At 46.1% G+C, this 22,512-nt stretch overlaps 1 protein-coding gene across 1 annotated transcript in view; it reads left to right on the top strand.

Annotated features, from left to right (window-relative positions):
- Nucleotides 1–22,512, top strand: part of NHERF2 (NHERF family PDZ scaffold protein 2) — a 199,570-nt gene that overhangs the window by 146,402 nt on the left and 30,656 nt on the right. The gene's annotated exons all lie outside the window — the stretch shown is intronic.

The raw sequence follows: 22,512 nt of genomic DNA, 5'->3' as shown, positions 1-22,512 counted from the left end.
GACTCTTCCAAGATTGTGTATTGGTAATAGAAAACATCTGTAGAGCAGTGGGAACACATTGATGGTTTAAATAAAAAACGAAAGGCCGCTAGAATATCTGAACACAACCCATTAAATAGCAGAATGCAGTATATTCACTCACCGGCCACTTTATTAGGTACACCTACCTGTTCAATTGCTTGGTCACACAGATTGCCAATCAGCCAATCACATGGCAGCAATTTAAAGGGATTGTAAAGGCAGAAGGTTTTTTTTTTTTTATCCTAACCATTTGCCGACCGCCTGCAGTACATTTAGTGCGGCAGGTCGGCTCTGTCCCGTGAAACGACGTAACTGTACGCTGATTCGTGGGACCGCTTGTGGGGGCGCGCGTGCACCCGGCCGGGCCTATTCGCCATAGGGGGAGCCAATCACAGGGTCGGCAGCCGGGCACCCGCGATCGCTCCCCGTGGAGACAGAACGGCGGTGAAGATGAAAAAATGACTAAAGGTACGCTTTAATTTTATTTTTTTTTTTTTGAAAATTTCTTTTTATGAAAGAATTAAAATGTATCGGTACAAAAAATAGCCTTTGGGCATTCCCAGGCTAACAATTACATTAAACATAACATTACTAACTGTCATATCCTATCTACAAATAACCACAACATTCCATACAGTTCGCTCAGATGATCCTCGATTGATTCAATGCAAGAATTAATGGGTTATAAGGAGATTCCTGTTCCCTCTTAACCAGTTGCCAACTGCCGGTGTTCCGTGAAAAATCCATACCCGTGAGAAAACCATACCCTCGTCACTTCCGGTTCCGCTACGGAGGGTATGGATTTCTCACGGTAGTTAAACTTGCGGCGCTTACATTAAAACAGCTCATCTGAAACGTAAATAATCTCCGCTCTTCGCCCTGTCACTGCCCTCATCTCCGGTAATAAATATAAAAGCGGATCACGGAGCCGCGATCGCCGTCACATTTACATCACATACACCCGCCGCCGCTTTTATATTTATTACCGGAGATGAGGGCAGTGACAGGGCGAAGAGCGGAGATTATTTACGTTTCAGATGAGCTGTTTTAATGTAAGCGCCGCAAGTTTTACATTAGACACAGTGCCGTGAGAATTTCATGCCCACCGAGCATGCGCACTTGTCTAATTCTTTAATGTTCAATCACGTATCCGGGGCTCTGAGCATGCGCACTGCTGCGCTGCTCAGCTGTTTCAGCCCGGAAGTGACGAGGGTATGGTTTCTCCACGGGGTATGGTTTTTTAACGTTACACCGGCCGCATATACCGTATATACTGTGACAGGCTGGTTCGGTTGCACAAATCGCCGTACCTGTACCACTAGACAGCGGGGATGCCACGGGACTGGTGGCTCCGATTGCTGCCAGGCACCCGCGTTCGTTCCCCGCTGAGAGAGGACGGTCAGCTGTTGTAAACACAGCATACCGCTCTCTCTGAAATGATCACAGAGCGCCTATGATCCTCCTATACAGGATCACAGGTCTCTGTGTTCATTTCACAAGTCCCTTCCCCCATACAGTTAGAAAACACCACCTAGGTTCACACTTAACCCTTTGATCACCCCTAGGTTAACCCCTTCCCTGCCAGTGACCTTAGTACAGTTACAGTGCATATTTTTAGCACTGATTACTGTAGTAACGTCACTGGTCCCCCTGAAAGTGTCAAAAATGTCAGTTAGGGGTCCGATCTGTGCACTGCAATGTCTCAGTCTGGCTAAAAATCACAGTTCGCCGCCCTTACTAGTAAAAATAAATAAAAAAATAAAAATGGCATAAATCTTTTCCCGTAGTTTGTAGACTGGATAACTTTTGCGCAAACCAGTTAAAATACGCTTATTGGGTTTTTATTAAGGCTCCGTTCACATGTAGGCGTTTTGGGGCGTTTTTGGGGCGCTTTTCTGCTCTAGGATCAGCTCTCAAAACGCCCAACAAGACAAATCCTATTCATTTCAATGGCCCCTGTTCACATCTGAGCGTTTTGACGCTGTGAGCAAAACGCCCAACACTCAAAAAAGTACATGAGCTTCTTTTTGGGCAGATAACAGGCGTTTTCCATTGGTCTCTATTCAATCTAAAAACGCCTGTAAAACGCCCGTAAATCGCGGTAAAATCGCTACGCTCAGGTGTGAATGTAGCCTTACCAAAAATTTGTGGCAGAATACAAATTGGCCTAAAATGATGAAAAAAATTGATTTTAAATTTTTTTTGGTAATGTTATATAGCAGAATGTGAAAAATATTGTTTTTTTTTTTTTTTTCAGAATTATCACAAATTTTTTGTTTATAGCCCAATAAATAAAAATCACACAGGTGATCAAATACAAAAAAAAAAGCTTTATTTGTGGGAAAAAAAGGACATCAATTGTATTTAGGTACAACGTCGCACAACCGCGCAATTGTCCGTTAAAGTAATGCAGTGCCTGATCGCAAAAAAATTGCCTGGTCATTAAGTGGTCAAAACCTTCTGGGGCTGAAGTGGTTAAGATATTTTTCATAGGTGCGCGATTAAGGGGGCCCCCAATTTTCCATTTATGATCATTGGGCGATGGTTGTGAGTATTTTATATTCAGATTCTTACCCCGGGTGCTATTGGGGGAAGTTCAATCACTGTATAAAGTTGTCACCAGTACAGGCAGTATAACAGGCATGGGATTGCAATAAGAAAGCAGTAAAGCTCCCCTCCCTTGTTTTTTGGAAATCAGCCTGCTGATGGGGTTATCTCATGCGCCTCCTGTCTCTCTTCGGGACGGCTGAGATAACAGAGAGACTTGTTGACTGCATTGCATGGTTCTTTGCATGCGTTCTCACACCCCCGGAGCACAGCCATGTGAGAAGCCGCAGGATGTACAGCCCTGGCAATGTGTGTCATGCCTCTGTTTAGATATTCTGTGGGAGTGCAGAGCTGGGAATGCTTTCCTGATGGCTGTTGCATTCCAGAACTCATCCGTTAAAGGGCCACTCCAACCGAAACCGACATCTCAGCTTTTGGTAGGTTCCAGAGAGGTAAAATAGATGTAAACCCTAACTGGATGACATTTAGTTTGTTAAAGGGCTTTGTATCATTAATAACTGCTTTTTTCCCCTAAAATTACTTTCTTATACTTTTGCATCTCAGTGCTGCTGATCTCCTGCAGCCTCTTTCAGCCAATTTCGGTCAATAATGCTCTCAATTATCAGCTGCACATTACTCTAGACCAGCTTCCTGACGGTGACAGCATTGGTTCATGCCTGTTTAATGTGTGTCAGCTTCTTGTAGTCACCTCCAGGGCCCGCTTGTGATGGGGTGACAACACAGCAGCACAAATGCCAGGCAGTTATTACTTCTTGTCTGAACAAGGACCTTTATGGGAGGGATTTTGATGAAAGATGCAAATTCAAAAATATTATTGAAATTCATTAATCACTTTATAGCGTAAATACAATTTTAGTGATTGCGTTAAAAGAATTTGAGATTTTTTTTTTTTTTGTTAAGAGGCGGTTCACACTAAGGCGATCCGACTTCGAGGGGCAACGTGTGAAGTCGCGTGCACCGCGACTTCGGCACCACTTGTAGGGACTTCACATAATGGAAGTCTATGCAAGTTGCTCCCAGGTCGCACCATTCCCAGGTCGCTCCCATTCAGACTAGCGCGACTTGTCAGGCGACTTGTCAGCCTGACAAGTCGCGGTCGGTCGCTCGCCATTGAGTAGTACAGGACCCTTTTCCTAAGTCGGAGCGACTTGTGTCACTCCTATTAGAACAGGTCCTGTACTACTCAATTTCAAGCGGCCGACCACGACTTGTAAGGCTGACAAGTCACCTGACAAGTCGCGCTAGTCTAAATGGGGTCTAAATCATACCTAGGTGGATGCAGCATCGGTCCGGTGCAGCATCTGTTCCCTGCCAGCTCTGACACTGAGAGCGGAGCGATCAAACACCGTCGATCACTCGATTCTCAGAGCTCCCTGAGCAGAGAGCTGGTGATTGTCAGTCATCGCTGTCTGCTCTGCCCCCTCCTCGCTCACTAAAGTGCTTGGCTGTTGAGGGGGTGGGAGCATCCAGCTCAGGCTGTTAGCAGCTCACTGAGAGGCTGGGCCGGGGGCTGGTCAAGGCATGTGGGCGGATCCCCACCATATGGTTGCGATCCTTCTGAGCCTGGACCGGCTCTGTGATGTCAGACGACACTGGGCTTCAGCCCGCTGTCTGCTGAAAACGGGTCACAGTATTGCAACAATCTGGACTCCTGTGATCCACGGGGGAGATTTGGCTGTACTTCTCCTTTGGCCCACGTTCACACTGAACATGGCATTGAAATCGTGCGACTACACCTGAACTCCCACAATTTCAAAGCCTCATTTCAGTCGGACTTCGGGGGCAACTTGAAAGACATCTGTGTGGGTTCATGCACAGATGTCTATTGAAGTCGCTGTCGAAGTCGCCAAAAGTAGTGCAGAACTCTGCGCCCTGTACGTAGTGTACTCCTGAACTGTGCATGTAGCGCATTCCTGAACTCTGCGCCCTGTACGTAGCGTACGCCATAACTCTGCATTCTGTACATAGCAAAATCCTGAACTCTGCACTCTGTATGTAGCATACTCCTGAACTCTGCACTTTGTACTTAGCGTACGCCATAACTCTGCATTCTGTACGTAGCGAAATCCTGAACTCTGCACTCTGTACGTAGCGTACTCCGGAACTCTGCATTCTGTACGTAGCAAAATCCTGAACTCTGCACTCTGTACCTAGCATACTCCTAAACTCTGCACTCTGTACCTAGCGTACGCCATAAATCTGCACTCTGTACGTAGCAAAATCCTGAACTCTGCACTCTGTATGTAGCGTACTCCTGAACTCTGCACTCTGTATGTAGCGTACTCCTGAACTCTGCACTTTGTACGTAGCGTACTCCTGAACTCTGCACTCTGTACGTAGAGTACTCCTGAACTCTGCACTCTGTACGTAGAGTACTCCTGAACTCTGCACTCTGTACGCAGAGTACTCCTGAACTCTGCACTCTGTACGTAGAGTACTCCTGAACTCTGCACTCTGTACGTAGAGTACTCCTGAACTCTGCACTCTGTACGTAGCGAAATCCTGAACTCTGCATTCTGTACGTAGCGAAATCCTGAACTCTGCACTCTGTACGTAGAGTACTCCTGAACTCTGCACTCTGTACGTAGAGTACTCCTGAACTCTGCACTCTGTACGCAGAGTACTCCTGAACTCTGCACTCTGTACGTAGAGTACTCCTGAACTCTGCACTCTGTACGTAGAGTACTCCTGAACTCTGCACTCTGTACGTAGCGTACTCCTGAACTCTGCACTCTGTACGTAGCGTACTCCTGAACTCTGCACTCTGTACGTAGCGTACTCCTGAACTCTGCACTCTGTACGCAGAGTACTCCTGAACTCTGCACTCTGTACGTAGAGTACTCCTGAACTCTGCACTCTGTACGTAGAGTACTCCTGAACTCTGCACTCTGTACGTAGAGTACTCCTGAACTCTGCACTCTGTATGTAGCGTACTCCTGAACTCTGCACTCTGTACGTAGAGTACTCCTGAACTCTGCACTCTGTACGTAGCGTACTCCTGAACTCTGCACTCTGTACGTAGAGTACTCCTGAACTCTGCACTCTGTATGTAGAGTACTTCTGAACTCTGCACTCTGTATGTAGTGTACTCCTGAACTCTGTATGTAGCGTACTCCTGAACTCTGCACTCTGTATGTAGCTAGCACACCCCTAAACCTTTTACTCTGTATGTAGCGTACTCCTGATCTCTGCACTCTGTACATAGCACACCCCTAAACCCTTTGCTCTGTATGTAACACACTCCTGAACTCTGCACTCTGTATGTGGTGTACTCTTGAATATCTGCTTGTTATTATTTTTCCTAGGTTTCTACTTTCAGAGCTAGTTATTACTTAAGTTAGAAGAGTGCATACATAGTCTTACAGATACAACCGCCTTTTACCATACAACCATACTGCTGATGCGGCGAAGATGAAAATGAGTTCGATACCCCTGCACTAAAAGAAATGGTTGGTCGATGACTATGGACAGGCTGCAGGATGGTTTGGGGCAGAAGACATGCTGCAGAAGACAGTAAATAAATGGGCATTTTAGATGAAATCACTGCTATTACCTTTTTATAGATCAATGCTCCTAGCTACTGGGCCACACAAAAAGTACTAAAAGGGCAGCATATGGCCCTCAGGCAGCAGGTTGGGCTCCAGGTTCTTCATTGGACCATTGGAGGTCACACACTCCACCATTACACAGAGGATCACTATCAGAAACTATCACAGAACACTCTTAGATCCTGCGAAAATCTCAGTCTGGCTTCATGTCGGAGATAAGATACTATATTATAATTGTGCCCAGCACTTTATTACACAGTAGCAGCCTCCCTTTTATTGTATGTGCAATAAAACTATTAAGGATTATCTGAACTGGTTCTGGTTTATGGAGTCATTTATTCCTCCAGCTCCAATCCTATCCAGGTCATCTATGGATTTACTTCCTTATCAGCGTGAACAGAAGATACGGCCCGGCTTGTAAACCTATCAGCTGGCTGCAATGTAACGGAGCCCATTCCATCGGCCACTCTTTATTTCCATATGAAACAATGTTTTCCCTTGTACTTTGTACATTCCTGCGCCTATCAGCTTTTCCTCCAGTTTCCTCCTGAAAATCTGTTTAACGCTTTATTTCTGTCCGCCTCCCTCACAGAATTTGGTGAAGGAGTTGGAGTTTTCAAGCACTGCCAAGCCTTGATCAGTAGAACAGCATCAAGATGAGAACAGATAAGGTCAGCGGGTTCCCAGAGGTGCGTCTGTTTGAGTCCACGCCGCCCTTTCTGTTGTTGGGGGGGGGGGGGTTATTTTTTAGTTTGGACGATTCTGCTTTCATCAACCTGTGTTGCTAAACTGTCCAAAGCGTGTTTTCATTCTGACAAGTGGGGTGGCGGTACCAGGCTCCAGGCCTGTGGGTATACCTGGCACAAGGCCGGTCACATGTCACACAGCTCTGACAGATGAGTGGAATGGGTTAACCTTGAGAGGCCAGACTGACGTCAACAGCCTTAAACATTCGATTTACTTCGCATGGGCAAACAGGACGTGGAATTCACAAGCGTGTGAAAGTGTAGGCCGGTGTATACATAATGTATGCTTAAAGCTGAACTCCAGGCAAATATAAAAGACACAAATGAATGCCCCCTGTAATTATTACCCCTTCCCACCGAGCCTCGGCGTCCCTTTAAATAGGCTATTACACCCAGTGGGTGGACTTCCCGGATCTGTCTGAATACGTGACAATTGTCACAGAGGTCACATTATTGGGTGCCGGACCCTCCAGCTTACCAGAGACTGGGAGCTGTCTTTGACAGCTCGGTCGCTGTGTCCATGTTCGAAGCATGGGGGGAGGGGCAGCAGCGCTATCCCACGGTACATAGTGTTCAATGTAACTCAGGCAGGCTTGATGGAAAACCTTGAAAAGTTTATTTATAAAAAATATATATAGTAATGATTAAAACATAATAGAATGTGTTCCAAACCAGATCTGTGGCGTTGCTGTGGCGTCACAGGATGACGAGCCGCTGGGTGAACCGCAACTGTGTAGATCACATGTGTCAAACACAAGGCCCACGGGCCGAATCCGGCCCTCCAGGCCATTTCATGTGGCCCTCGCACCTCTCCTGCAGCTGCAGGAGAGCTCAAGCCCCTGTACTTTTTGCTTTCCAGCAATGCCTACAGCTTCTTCCCAGCAGCTGCACAAGATGAGGGGGGTTCACTACTGTAGGGAAGGGTGAGGGACTCAACTTCTGATGGTGGTGAGGCTCTTAACATTTTATGTAAGGGTAGGGGATGCTCTGGACATCTAGTCTTACATATACAACCGGCCCTTTTGAGGGCAATTATATTGCTGATGCGGCCCGCGATTAAATTGATTTTGACACCCCTGGTGTAGATGATCACAACAGATAACCATGCAGGAGGGAGAAGGATCTTATGTGCCAAAAGCAGACCGGACCAGCCGGTAGAGTGGCGTGGCTTCCTCCCACCCGATAGTGTGGCTGCTCGCACCGAAGCATGTTCGGAGCATGCAGTGAGCGCTTTCAGCACAGAAACCTCTACCGCCCATGGACGCATATATGCAGCATGTGAGGTTTAACCACTTCAGCTAAGGAAGGATTTACCCCCTTAATGACCAGGCCGTTTTTTGCAATTCTTCACTGCGTTATTTTAACTGACAATTGCACGGTCGTGCGACGCTGTACCCTAATAAAATTGATGTCCTTTTTTTCCCCACAGATAGAGCTTTCTTTTGGCGGTATTTGATCACCTCTGCGTTTTTTAGATTTTGCGCTATTAACAAAAAAATGCGACAATTTTGAAAAGAAAACGCAATATTTTTTACTTTCTGCTATATAACATTCCCTATAAGAAAATGTAAAAAAAATCTAATTTTTTTATCAGTTTAGGCCAATTTGTATTCTGCTATATATTTTTGGTAAAAAAAAAATTGGGATTTGTAATTGGTTTGCGCAAAAGGTATAGTGTTTACAAACTATGGGATAGATTTTTGGACTTTTTATTTTTTATGTTTTTATTAGTAATGGCTGCAATCAGTGATTTTTAAGGGGATTGTGACATTGGGGCGGACAGATCGGACCCCTGACATTTTTGACACTTTTTGGGGACCAGTGACATTACTACAGTAATCAGTGCTAAATAATATGCACTGTTACTGTATAAATGACACTGGCAGGGAAGGGGTTAACACTGGGGGTAATCAAAGGGGTTAATGTGTGCCTAACTGTGCTAACTGACTGTGGGGGGGGGGGCTCTGTGACAGGCACAAAGAGATCTGATCTCTCTCTGATTGTGTGACAGAAGACTCGTCTGCTATGTTTACATAAGCAGGCAGGTCTTCTGTCAGTTTCTCTGACGATTGCGGGAGGCCGGCGGCAATTGCTTCCGCTCCTCCCGCGGCCCGCCTCCTGCTGTGTCTAATCACAGCGGGAGCGCGGCTCTGGCGGCGCGAACATGCCGCTGAGACCGCGAGCACGAACTCACGCAGATAAAAAAATATGTGATTTTGCGCAGCCGAGCCGCCTGCCGCAGTATATCTGCAGTGGGCGGTTGGCAACTGGTTAAAGCCCATTCTCTCTGTCGCCGCACATATGCATTTTATCTATGCGGCAAGAGGCCAATACAGCATTAATACACGCAGCATGAGTACCTGTATTTGTCGTAGTATTAGCTTCTTGTAGGCCCTGTACAGCAGAGCTGGAGTATGAGAGGAAAAAGAAGCAGCACAAGGAGCCAATCACTTCATGCGCTGAGAGCAAAGAGCAGAATGACAGAGAGATGAGCTCATCATTGTGCTGCTTCTCCTTTCACTGTCCAATCACAGGCTGGGGAAGGTTCAGGATAACCTGGGTTCAAAGGAATAGAGTTGAATGATTCTAGCCATTAGACTAAAGACCCCTAGTGGCAGAACCAAAGTATTGCAGGGGAAATGGACTAAAGAGGAATATTGCAGCAAATGCTGGTTTTATTTGATCTTTTAATGGGGTATTTAACCTTAGCTTGCTATTTTGGCTGGCATTCTACTATGCGTTCCATTACCTAGGCAGTATTCATTTGCAAGCAAAATTTTACTACTATTTTACAGCAATATTGCTTCAGCCTAAACAGCCTAACAGCCTTAGCCAGCAGGTTGGATGCGAGGAAGAACAGTTTGGCTTTGATCTGCTATGTGAGGATTAGAACATGCAAACCAGGCTTATGGTTTGCTCCAGCTATAAAAGAGCTCCATCTTTATTTAAAGAGGACCTGTTATTAAAATTCACACATGAATCAACTGGGCATATGTAAGTGTAGTTACATCAGCTATTTATCTATTTATTAATTTGAATGAAAGGACCACTACCTCTACCTTGGTCCCCTTCCTTCCTCCTCCCTCCCTCACTTCCTTCCTTGCTCCTTTTCTTCCTCCCTCCCTCCCTCACTTCCTTCCTCCCTTCCTTCCTTCCTCCATCCCTTCCTTTCTTCCTCCCTCCCTCCCTCCCTCACTTCCTTCCTTCCTCCTTTCCTTCCCTGCTTCCTCCCTCCCCTCACTTCCTTCCTTTCTTCCTCACTTCCTTCCTTCCTTTCTTCCTCCTTCCCTCCCTTCCTTTCTTCCTCCCTCCCTCACTTCCTTCCTCCCTCCCTCCCCTCACTTCCTTCCTTTCTTCCTCACTTCCTTCCTTCCTTTCTTCCCCCTTCCCTCACTTCCTTCCTTCCTCCTTTCCTTCCTTTCTTCCTCCCTCCCTCACTTCCTTCCTTCCTCCCTCCCTCCCCTCACTTCCTTCCTTTCTTCCTCACTTCCTTCGTTCCTTTCTTCCCCCTTCCCTCACTTCCTTCCTCCCTCCCTCACTTCCTTCCTTCCTCCTTTCCTTCCTTTCTTCCTCCCTCCCTCACTTCCTTCCTTCTTTTCTTCCTCCCTCACTTCCTTCCTCTCTCCTTTCCTTCCTCCCTCCCTCCCTCACTTCCATCCTCCTTTCCTTCCTCACTTCCTTCCTTTCTCCTTTCCTCCATAAACCCTTAATGGATAAGAATTAATTTGCTGACACAATGTACTGTGGAGCACAATTGGGAGACGGGTAGAATGTTGTCACCCTATAATAGGAAGGGCTTTAATGGCAGGATCACCAGGTATTAATATTTTCTTCCCTCCAGGCATATGCATGTACAGTATGTGGCCGCACAGCTTTAACACAGGGAGCATGCTTAGTTGCACACCCCCAATCTGTTACAGTCAGGTGCTGGTGGGATGGGCTTCTCATCACATGACCAATATGACAACTAATCCCAAAGACCACATGACTGGGAAGCCAGGGTAGTGCTCAAATTAAAGGGCTGGCAGGAAGAGGGTAATGAAAGCTGTAGACTTTGAAATACATACATAAAATCGATTTTAGTAATTAGCATTCTATACTTTAATGATTTATTTTAAATAAAGACATAAGTACACTCACTAGAGTATTTTTAAATACCTGCCGGGAATTTGGCAGTAAGTTACTCTTTGAGTATAGTTCTGCTTTAAACAAAAAGTGAAGCAGGTAATGGCTTGTAGGATGGGGAAACGGTTAAAGCGATGTGAAAGTTTCACGGGAATCGGTTGTTTATCAGCTCGCAGTCCTATATTGCATTGCTTGGGTTGTGTTGATCATGCAAAGGTGACTATTTGAAATGCAAAGCAGCGTTTGATTGGCACACAAGGTCCTGGACAGGTGCCAGCGTGAAGCAGTGTGCAGCAATGACGACTATCCTCATCCCATACACAAGGCTGGGCTTAGAGGCCGAATAATAAAACTCTTATGGGGATCTGCTAGTCAAAGAGGTTTGGCATTTGTTGTATGGACGTCTATTGTGTATATTGTCTTCTGTACAAATACAGGATCAGAGGGATAATAATGATACAAAATGTGCTACAAAACCCTTTCAACATTTTTTTTTTTTTTTTTTAACCACAAAGGTCAATTTTTTCAAGAATTATAATTAAACCTAAACTTATAGCGGAGTTCCGGGCTAAAAAAAAATTTTAAGCTAAAAATACCCCCCGGAAAGTCAGGGCTAGTGCATTTCAGCAACGATAGCCTCTGAACTGTCCCAGGGTTCACTTACTTTTTAGAAGAAATACTTACCTTGAAAATGCGTCCCTCTTTGTGTCCTCTTTGGTGACGTCGGAGTCCCAGAATGCCCTGCACTGGCCCTGCTCGTCACTTCCGGTGCAGGCGCGTCATCCCTGAACAGCTTCTGCGCATGCCCAGAAACTGTTCAGCAGGGAATGACGCGCCTGCACCAGAAGTGACGAGCGACACCGGTGCAGGCGCATTGACTCCTGGGATTAATGACGCTCATCTCCCAGGAGTCAATGCAAGGAGGAATTGACAAGCGGGGCCGGTGCAGGCGCATTGACTCCTGGGATTAATGACGCTCATCTCCCAGGAGTCAATGCAAGGAGGAAGTGACGTTGCGTGCCGCGGCCGCAGAAGGAGGAAGAGGAGGGAAGGTAAGTATATTTTCATTAAAATCAAGGTAAGTGAAACAAAAAAAAAAAATGAATTATCCAATTCTTTTTCAGGTTCATCTAAGCTAGCGGACGGTGCAAAGCTAGTTTTTAGGGTGGAACTCCGCTTTAATTAAGGGCTCTTTCACACGGTCCGCCTCTGTAGGCGGATCCGTGTTGCTCAGCGGGGATCGATCCGCGATCCCCGCTGAGCCGGCGGGTGACAGCTCCGTCTCCGCTTGCAGAGCGGAGAGGGAGGTGTCTCAGCCCCCGCTGCCCTCTATGGGGGATCGGAGGAGAGCGGACCGCCTGTCCGCTCTAATCAGATCCGATCCGATTACTGAACGGATGGAAAAATAGGGTTTCCATCCGTCCAGATTTCACGGACAGGATCGGATGCGGATGGCAGCGGGTGTCAGCGGAGGTGTCTCCGCTGATACCCACTGCCCCATAGAGCTGCATGGAGGATCCGATTAGATCCGCCTAAAAAACTGACAGGCTGATCTGATCGGATCGCCCGTGTGAAAGAGCCCTAAGGGAGTCTAAAAAAAAAATGGAATTTAGTGCTCATTCACATCAGCGTGAGCTGCAGTGGCACATGTGCGGCAACTCATTTTATTCTGCGTTGTGGAACTGCTCTGTGTCTTTTTATACATATATATTTTTTTACAATTGTGGTATGCTGTGGTGTGCTTTAGTGCAGATGTACTCTGTAGGTGTGTTGGGGGTGCTAGTGGCATGCACAGTGCAGAGGTGTAATTAGGCCCTTAAAGTGACCGTGGCACCTTTTTAAAGCAGAACTTAAAGTGTAAGGCTCGGTTTCCACTAGTGCGACTTGCGGTGCGACTTGACACATGTCAAGTCGCACAGCAAGTCAAAACTCATTGTTTTCAATGGGGACCGTTTCCACTGCCGCGGCTTCAGTTGCCGCGACCTCAAAAGTAAATCGTGTACTACTTTTGAGCGCGACTTCCCTCTATATATGAGGGACAAGTCTAACTGAAGCCGCGGTTTACTTTTGCTACGAAGTCGTGCTAGAAGTAGCACGACTTCGTAGCCGCACTAGTGGAAACCGAGGCTAACTCCACTTTTGTTGAGAAAAAAAAACATTCCCCTCTGGGTGATCTCTGGATTTTAACAAACTTTGTTGCAGATTCCTACCTTTTATTATTCTGAAGAAATCACTGTTTGTTCCCCTGTGCCTCTGTGCTGAGTGGGTCAAATGTGAGTGGTCTCATCATTATCTGTCAGCTGTGGCAGCTGCAGAGCTCTAATGAGGAAATCTGCTGAGCCTGCATCCCTTTAGACGTGTTCCTATTGGGAGTATCTCACCAAAAATGACATTTTTGTTGCAGGGGATGCCAGAAATCTGACTCGTATCTTAGTGCAGTCTTCTGGGAAAATTGGTGAGCCAATCACACAAGCAGGAAATGATGTTTCTGGGGTGTGGTCAGTATACATTCTGGGTACAGATCATCTTCAGGTAGCCATATTGTATTGCATTTTCAGAAAATACAACAGTTACAGATTGAAAAGGAAAGGTCATTTTTAATAACATTCAATTACAATATGATTTGTGTCGCAATTGTATACGCAATATTGTTGTTGTTTTTTTATTTGCTATTTTTTTCCCCACAAAAGTGGAGTTACCCTTTAAAGCAGTAGTAAAGCCCGCTTTGTGATTTTTACCTACAGCTAAGTCTATAATAAGACTTACCTGTAGGTAAAAATAATATCTCCTAAACCTGCACAAAGTCAGGGGAAATCATTCTGATGGGGTCACTGACAGAAGTCCTATCCCGCTCTGTCCAAAACTCAATTGTTATTTTCAATTTAGACCCGAATGTCCCTTTAATTGGTTTGCCTATTAGATGCAATTGAACCTCTCAGTGATCCAGCCCATTAACTATGAGGCCTGCAGACCCCCTCCGCGTCCCCACATCAACACAGCGTTCTATTTCTCTGTTTGATGAAGTTGTGCCACCATGAATGGTTCTTAGTCAGAGGTTAATGTTTAAAATTGAAAAGAAATTGGGGTAATTGTAAGTGATTGCCATGCAATTATGAATGTCAGTGCCAGCGCTCGGCTGAAAGGAATCCTTGTGAGACAAAACAAAAATATACAAAGCAATGAAGGCCAAAATAAAAGGAGATCCGCTTTGATTTATTTGTTAATGGTTTCCGTAAGATGACCCAATTATTGTGTATTCTGCAAAGGAGTAGAACATTGTACTGTGTGGTGGAAGGGAAAACTCACCAGATCTCATTTATCCGATCATTCAATTTATTTTGGGGGTCGGCTTTTGTGAGTACTTTCTCCTCCATGGCACTTTCATGCCACACAGAAAGACTGCAGCAACCCACTGACATAAGACAGTGCTCACCAGACATGGGAATACGCCTCACACAGTGCCTCATCCCTCTCTATTACACACAGTGCCTCATCCCTCTCTATTACACACAGTGCCTCATCCCTCTCTATTACACACAGTGCCTCATCCCTCTCTATTACACACAGTGCCCCATCCTTCTCTATTACACACAGTGTCTTATCCCTCTCTATTACACACAGTGCCCCATCCCTCTCTATTACACACAGTGTCTTATCCCTCTCTATTACACACAGTGCCTCATCCCTCTCTATTACACACAGTGCCTCATCCCTCTCTATTACACACAGTGCCTCATCCCTCTCTATTACACACAGTGCCTCATCCCTCTCTATTACACACAGTGCCTCATCCCTCTCTATTACACACAGTGCCTCATCCCTCTCTATTACACACAGTGCCTCATCCCTCTCTATTACACACAGTGCCTCATCCCTCTCTATTACACACAGTGCCCCATCCTTCTCTATTACACACAGTGTCTTATCCCTCTCTATTACACACAGTGCCCCATCCCTCTCTATTACACACAGTGTCTTATCCCTCTCTATTACACACAGTGCCTCATCCCTCTCTATTACACACAGTGCCCCATCCTTCTGTATTACACACAGTGCCTCATCCCTCTCTATTACACACAGTGCCCCATCCTTCTCTATTACACACAGTGTCTTATCCCTATCTATTACACACAGTGCCTCATCCCTCTCTATTACACACAGTGCCTCATCTCTCTCTATTACACACAGTGCCTCATCCCTCTCTATTACACACAGTGCCTCATCTCTCTCTATTACACACAGTGCCTCATCCCTCTCTATTACACACAGTGCCTCATCCCTCTCTATTACACACAGTGTCTCATCCCTCTCTATTACACACAGTGTCTCATCCCTCTCTATTACACACAGTGTCTCATCCCTCTCTATTACACACAGTGTCTTATCCCTCTCTATTACACACAGTGCCCCATCCCTCTCTATTACACACAGTGTCTTATCCCTCTCTATTACACACAGTGCCTCATCCCTCTCTATTACACACAGTGCCCCATCCTTCTGTATTACACACAGTGCCTCATCCCTCTCTATTACACACAGTGCCCCATCCCTCTCTATTACACACAGTGTCTTATCCCTCTATTACACACAGTGCCTCATCCCTTCTCTATTACACACAGTGTCTTATCCCTATCTATTACACACAGTGCCTCATCCCTCTCTATTACACACAGTGCCTCATCCCTCTCTATTACACACAGTGCCTCATCCCTCTCTATTACACACAGTGCCTCATCCCTCTCTATTACACACAGTGCCTCATCCCTCTCTATTACACACAGTGTCTTATCCCTCTATTACACACAGTGCCTCATCCCTCTCTATTACACACAGTGCCTCATCCCTCGCTATTACACACAGTGCCTTATCCCTCTCTATTACACACAGTGCCTCACCCCTCTCTATTACACACAGTGCCTCATCCCTCTCTATTACACACAGTGCCTCATCCCTCTCTATTACACACAGTGTCTCATCCCTCTCTATTACACACAGTGTCTCATCCCTCTCTATTACACACAGTGTCTTATCCCTCTCTATTACACACAGTGCCCCATCCCTCTCTATTACACACAGTGTCTTATCCCTCTCTATTACACACAGTGCCTCATCCCTCTCTATTACACACAGTGCCCCATCCTTCTGTATTACACACAGTGCCTCATCCCTCTCTATTACACACAGTGCCCCATCCTTCTCTATTACACACAGTGTCTTATCCCTCTCTATTACACACAGTGCCTCATCCCTCTCTATTACACACAGTGCCTCATCCCTCTCTATTACACACAGTGCCTCATCCCTCTCTATTACACACAGTGCCTCATCCCTCTCTATTACACACAGTGTCTTATCCCTCTCTATTACACACAGTGCCTCATCCCTCTCTATTACACACAGTGTCTTATCCCTCTCTATTACACACAGTGCCTCATCCCTCTCTATTACACACAGTGCCTCATCCCTCTCTATTATACACAGTGCCTCATCCCTCTCTATTACACACAGTGTCTTATCCCTCTATTACACACAGTGCCTCATCCCTCTCTATTACACACAGTGACTCATCCCTCTCTATTACACACAGTGCCTCATCCCTCTCTATTACACACAGTGCCTCATCCCTCTCTATTACACACAGTGCCTCATCCCTCTCTATTACACACAGTGCCTCATCCCTCTCTATTACACACAGTGCCTCATCCCTCTCTATTACACACAGTGCCTTATCCCTCTCTATTACACACAGTGCCTCATCCCTCTCTATTACACACAGTGCCTCATCCCTCTCTATTACACACAGTGCCTCATCCCTCTCTATTACACACAATGCCTCATCCCTCGCTATTACACACAGTGCCTCATCCCTCTCTATTACACACAGTGCCTCATCCCTCTCTATTACACACAGTGCCTCATCCCTCTCTATTACACACAGTGCCTCATCCCTCTCTATTACACACAGTGCCTCATCCCTCTCTATTACACACAGTGCCTCATCCCTCTCTATTACACACAGTGCCTCATCCCTCTCTATTACACACAGTGTCTCATCCCTCTCTATTACACACAGTGTCTCATCCCTCTCTATTACACACAGTGTCTTATCCCTCTCTATTACACACAGTGCCCCATCCCTCTCTATTACACACATTGTCTTATCCCTCTCTATTACACACAGTGCCTCATCCCTCTCTATTACACACAGTGCCCCATCCTTCTGTATTACACACAGTGCCTCATCCCTCTCTATTACACACAGTGCCCCATCCTTCTCTATTACACACAGTGTCTTATCCCTATCTATTACACACAGTGCCTCATCCCTCTCTATTACACACAGTGCTTCATCCCTCTCTATTACACACAGTGCCTCATCCCTCTCTATTACACACAGTGTCTTATCCCTCTCTATTACACACAGTGCCTCATCCCTCTCTATTACACACAGTGTCTTATCCCTCTCTATTACACACAGTGCCTCATCCCTCTCTATTACACACAGTGTCTTATCCCTCTATTACACACAGTGTCTTATCCCTCTATTACACACAGTGCCTCATCCCTCGCTATTACACACAGTGCCTCATCCCTCTCTATTACACACAGTGCCTCATCCCTCTCTATTACACACAGTGCCTCATCCCTCTCTATTACACACAGTGCCCCATCCCTCTCTATTACACACAGTGCCTCATCCCTCTCTGTTACACACAGTGCCTCATCCCTCTCTATTACACACAGTGCCTCATCCCTCTCTATTACACACAGTGCCTCATCCCTCTCTATTACACACAGTGCCTCATCCCTCTCTATTACACACAGTGTCTCATCCCTCTCTATTACACACAGTGTCTCATCCCTCCCTATTACACACAGTGCCCCATCCTTCTGTATTACACACAGTGCCTCATCCCTCTCTATTACACACAGTGCCCCATCCTTCTCTATTACACACAGTGTCTTATCCCTATCTATTACACACAGTGCCTCATCCCTCTCTATTACACACAGTGCCTCATCTCTCTCTATTACACACAGTGCCTCATCCCTCTCTATTACACACAGTGCCTCATCCCTCTCTATTACACACAGTGTCTCATCCCTCTCTATTACACACAGTGCCTCATCCCTCTCTATTACACACAGTGCCTCACCCCTCTCTATTACACACAGTGCCTCATCCCTCTCTATTACACACAGTGCCTCATCCCTCTCTATTACACACAGTGCCTCATCTCTCTCTATTACACACAGTGCCTCATCCCTCTCTATTACACACAGTGCCTCATCCCTCTCTATTACACACAGTGCCTCATCCCTCTCTATTACACACAGTGCCTCATCCCTCTCTATTACACACAGTGCCTCACCCCTCTCTATTACACACAGTGCCTCATCCCTCTCTATTACACACAGTGCCTCATCCCTCTCTATTACACACAGTGTCTCATCCCTCTCTATTACACACAGTGTCTCATCCCTCTCTATTACACACAGTGTCTCATCCCTCTCTATTACACACAGTGTCTTATCCCTCTCTATTACACACAGTGTCTTATCCCTCTCTATTACACACAGTGCCTCATCCCTCTCTATTACACACAGTGCCCCATCCTTCTGTATTACACACAGTGCCTCATCCCTCTCTATTACACACAGTGCCCCATCCTTCTCTATTACACACAGTGTCTTATCCCTATCTATTACACACAGTGCCTCATCCCTCTCTATTACACACAGTGCCTCATCCCTCTCTATTACACAGAGTGCCTCATCCCTCTCTATTACACACAGTGCCTCATCCCTCTCTATTACACACAGTGTCTTATCCCTCTCTATTACACACAGTGTCTCATCCCTCTCTATTACACACAGTGTCTCATCCCTCTCTATTACACACAGTGCCTCACCCCTCTCTATTACACACAGTGCCTCATCCCTCTCTATTACACACAGTGCCTCATCCCTCTCTATTACACACAGTGTCTCATCCCTCTCTATTACACACAGTGTCTCATCCCTCTCTATTACACACAGTGTCTCATCCCTCTCTATTACACACAGTGTCTTATCCCTCTCTATTACACACAGTGTCTTATCCCTCTCTATTACACACAGTGCCTCATCCCTCTCTATTACACACAGTGCCCCATCCTTCTGTATTACACACAGTGCCTCATCCCTCTCTATTACACACAGTGCCCCATCCTTCTCTATTACACACAGTGTCTTATCCCTATCTATTACACACAGTGCCTCATCCCTCTCTATTACACACAGTGCCTCATCCCTCTCTATTACACAGAGTGCCTCATCCCTCTCTATTACACACAGTGCCTCATCCCTCTCTATTACACACAGTGTCTTATCCCTCTCTATTACACACAGTGTCTCATCCCTCTCTATTACACACAGTGTCTCATCCCTCTCTATTACACACAGTGTCTTATCCCTCTCTATTACACACAGTGCCCCATCCCTCTCTATTACACACAGTGTCTTATCCCTCTCTATTACACACAGTGCCTCATCCCTCTCTATTACACACAGTGCCCCATCCTTCTGTATTACACACAGTGCCTCATCCCTCTCTATTACACACAGTGCCCCATCCTTCTCTATTACACACAGTGTCTTATCCCTATCTATTACACACAGTGCCTCATCCCTCTCTATTACACACAGTGCCTCATCTCTCTCTATTACACACAGTGCCCCATCCTTCTGTATTACACACAGTGCCTCATCCCTCTCTATTACACACAGTGCCCCATCCTTCTCTATTACACACAGTGTCTTATCCCTATCTATTACACACAGTGCCTCATCCCTCTCTATTACACACAGTGCCTCATCTCTCTCTATTACACACAGTGCCTCATCCCTCTCTATTACACACAGTGCCTCATCCCTCTCTATTACACACAGTGTCTCATCCCTCTCTATTACACACAGTGCCTCATCCCTCTCTATTACACACAGTGTCTTATCCCTCTCTATTACACACAGTGCCTCATCCCTCTCTATTACACACAGTGTCTTATCCCTCTCTATTACACACAGTGCCTCATCCCTCTCTATTACACACAGTGCCTCATCCCTCTCTATTATACACAGTGCCTCATCCCTCTCTATTACACACAGTGTCTTATCCCTCTATTACACACAGTGCCTCATCCCTCTCTATTACACACAGTGACTCATCCCTCGCTATTACACACAGTGCCTCATCCCTCTCTATTACACACAGTGCCTCATCCCTCTCTATTACACACAGTGCCTCATCCCTCTCTATTACACACAGTGCCTCATCCCTCTCTATTACACACAGTGCCTCATCCCTCTCTATTACACACAGTGCCTTATCCCTCTCTATTACACACAGTGCCTCATCCCTCTCTATTACACACAGTGCCTCATCCCTCTCTATTACACACAGTGCCTTATCCCTCTCTATTACACACAGTGCCTCATCCCTCGCTATTACACACAGTGCCTCATCCCTCTCTATTACACACAGTGCCTCATCCCTCTCTATTACACACAGTGCCTCATCCCTCTCTATTACACACAGTGCCTCATCCCTCTCTATTACACACAGTGCCTCATCCCTCTCTATTACACACAGTGTCTTATCCCTCTCTATTACACACAGTGTCTTATCCCTCTCTATTACATGCAGTGCCTCATCCCTCTCTTTTACTCTAATTGAACAAGCTGAAGTTAGAAGCTGATTGGCTACCATGCAGAGCTGCACCAGATTTTGCACTCTTCAGTTTTAGTAAATCATCCTCAGTGTCTCATACCTCTGTACTGCATGCAGTGCTTCATACCTCTCTGCTTTACCCAATACCTCCGCTATCTGCGGCGATCAGCGATTTTTAGCGGGACTGGGACATTGCGGCAGACAGATCGTACACCTAACTGACCTTTTTGACACTTTTGGAGGGGGGTCAGTGACATTACTACAGTAATCAGTGCTAACAATATGCACTGTTACTGTACTAATGACACTGGCAGGGAAGGGGTTAACACCAGGGGTGATCAAAGGGTTAAATGTGAACCTGTTTTCTAACTGTGAGAGGGATGGGCTTGCGGAATCCACACAGGGACCTGTGTTTCTTAATAGGAGAAATACAGGAGCCCTGTGTTGGTTACTGAGAGAACAACGATCTGCTGTGTTTACATCAGCAGACCGCTGTTCTCTCTCCCAGGGAGCGATCGATGGTGCCCGGCAGCAAGTCCGGCCGCAGGCCCAGTGCATTAGCTTTCCCTGTGGCGAATGGGGGCAGGCTCGTGCCCCCAGGATTGCTCCCGTGAACCGCCATACAGGAAATTTGTGGAAATCTGCCTACCTGCCACCGTATATAGGCGGCTGGCCGGCATGTGGTTAATAAGGAGGATGTCAGTCGCCTGCATAACATCCTTGTTTAACCCTCCCCTGCTCCTCTCCATCAGTGTTGGGGTCACATTAGCTGAGTGATGGATAAAAGCTGAGGGAGAAGAGAAACATTGGAATACTAGTCAGTACCAGTTTGCAAAAGTGTATTTGCTTTGGAAGAGTAAATCACCTCTAACGTTGGGGGTCCTACTTGGCGTTGTGCATGTTGCTTCATTATGAAACACTATTAGAATTGTTTTTTCATATTAGAATGGGGTGCCTTTAGTCTGTTTATAATTTTTAAAGGGTGCTTTAATATTGTCCATAATATTTAAGGGGTGGCTTGACAGAGAAAACGATGAGTGAGAAACACTGCTATAGAGCGACACTTACTCTGCTGGGGCTGTGACATCACATCCAAGATGGTGGCCCCCAGTAGAAGTCTCACTCCTTTTATATGTCTACACAAGTGAGGCTTTTACAGGTAAATAACATGCCTACAATACATTAAATGCATGTACAAGGGTCCCTCTAATCTAGATAGACTGCTCGATGCTTATTCACGATTGGTCGCTTAGCATCTGCACATATAAGTACTGTTTGGGCATGGTATTAAATAAAGCTTTGGTTTTCAAAAGATCAAAAATGACTCCACAGAACAGAAAGCATGACCGCTCCTGGATGAATTATCTTTAGATCTGTCACACACTGGAAACCTGAAATAATGTGTTTGTCATTGCTGGTGTCATATTTACATAATGGAATTTGTAAGCTACTTTCCATTCAGTTTGTCTTAGTGCCGGTGTTCCGTGAGAGTTACCTACCCTGTGAGAATTACCTACCCCTCGTCACTTCCGGCCAGAAGCATCTGAGCAGCGCAGCAGTGCGCATGCTCAGAGCCCCGGATACCTAATGGCAGAACAGAGGAGCTTACTAGTGCGCATGCGCACTAGTATAAAACGATCACGGTGTACCGTGAAAAAAACCTACCGACGCGGCACTTACCTAAAACAGCTGTGCTGACATACGAGTCATCCCCGCACCTGTCCCGGTCACTTCCCTGCTCTCGGCAAGTAACTATAAAAGCGGCTTTCGGCTCAGTGATTTATGTATTCATACA

Source organism: Pelophylax lessonae, assembly GCF_965119305.1.
Source record: "Pelophylax lessonae genome assembly, chromosome: 6".
Taxonomy (NCBI): Eukaryota; Metazoa; Chordata; class Amphibia; order Anura; family Ranidae; genus Pelophylax; species Pelophylax lessonae.
Note: the sequence above shows the minus strand (reverse complement) of the source record. Positions and strands in the feature narration are given on the sequence as shown.